This window comes from Arachis stenosperma, chromosome 9, assembly GCF_014773155.1.
Source record: "Arachis stenosperma cultivar V10309 chromosome 9, arast.V10309.gnm1.PFL2, whole genome shotgun sequence".
NCBI classification, from domain to species: Eukaryota; Viridiplantae; Streptophyta; class Magnoliopsida; order Fabales; family Fabaceae; genus Arachis; species Arachis stenosperma.
This window is the reverse complement of record NC_080385.1, coordinates 77,182,051-77,183,403: the sequence shown is the minus strand read 5'-3', so window position 1 is coordinate 77,183,403 and position 1,353 is coordinate 77,182,051. Positions and strand designations below refer to the sequence as shown.

Here is a 1,353-nt window from a genome sequence, read left to right as displayed (position 1 = left end):
TTGTGATTGGATTCTCCACTCTTATTCCTTTCTTCTTCTACTAATAATAAGGATCCTCTTTGTCTAGATATAGAGGATTTCTCTTCCTTGTTTTCTTTTTCTCTTCTCTTTCATATGAGCAGGAATAAGGAAAAAGGCATCTTTGTTGAAGCTGATCCAGAACCTGAAAGGACTATGAAGAGAAAACTAAGAGAAGCTAAATTACAACAATCCAGAGGTAACCTTTATGAAATTTTCGAACAAGAGAAGGAGATGGCAGCCGAACCCAACAACAATAATGCTAGGAGGATGCTTGGTGATTTCACTAAACCAACGTCCAAGTTTGATGGAAGAAGCATCTCAATTCCTGCCATTGGAGCAAACAATTTTGAGCTGAAACCTCAATTAGTTGCTTTGATGCAACAGAATTGCAAGTTTCATGGACTTCCATCTGAAGATCCTTATCAGTTTTTAACTGAGTTCTTGCTGATTTGTAAGACTGTTAAGACAAATGGAGTAAATCCTGAAGTCTACAGGCTCATGCTTTTCCCTTTTGTTGTAAGAGACAGAGCTAGAACATAGTTGGACTCATAACCTAAAGATAGCCTGGACTCCTGGGATAAGCTGGTCACGGCCTTCTTGGATAAATTCTTTTCTCCTCAAAAGTTGAGCAAGTTTAGAGTGGATGTTCAGACCTTCAAGCAAAAAGATGGTGAATTCCTCTATGAAGCTTGGGAAAGATACAAGCAGATGACCAAAAAGTGTCCTTCTGACATGTTTTCAGAATGGACCATATTAGATATATTCTATTATGGTCTATCTGAGTTTTCCAAAATGTCATTGGACCATTCTGCAGGTGGATCTATCCACTTAAAGAAAACGCCTGCAGAAGCTCAAGAACTTATTGACATAGTTGCAAATAACCAATTCATGTACACTTCTGAGAGGAATTCCGTGAATAATGAGACGCCTCAGAGGAAGGGAGTTCTTGAAATTGATGCTCTGAATGCCATATTGGCTCAGAACAAAGTGTTGACTCAGCAAGTCAACATGATTTCTCAAAGTCTGAATGGATGGCAAAATGCATCCAACAGTACTAAAGAGGTAGCTTCTGAAGAAGCTTATAATCCTGAAAACCCTGCAATAGTAGAGGTAAATTACATGGGTGAACCTTATGGAAACACCTATAATTCATCATGGAGAAATCATCCAAATTTCTCATGGAAGGATCAACAAAAGCCTCAACAAGGCTTTAATAATAGTGGAAGAAACAGGCTAAGCAATAACAAGCCTTTTCCATCATCTTCTCAGCAACAGACAGAGAATTCTGAGCAGAGCCCCTCTAATTTAGCAAATTTAGTCTCTGATCTGTCT

The 1,353-nt window shown here is 38.6% G+C and overlaps 1 non-coding gene across 1 annotated transcript; it reads right to left on the bottom strand.

Annotated features, from left to right (window-relative positions):
- Nucleotides 1-651: 651 nt before the first annotated feature.
- On the bottom strand, nt 652-755 carry LOC130952741 (small nucleolar RNA R71). Its single transcript, XR_009074918.1, has one exon. It is a non-coding gene; the product is annotated as a small nucleolar RNA R71 (small nucleolar RNA).
- Nucleotides 756-1,353: the final 598 nt, after the last annotated feature.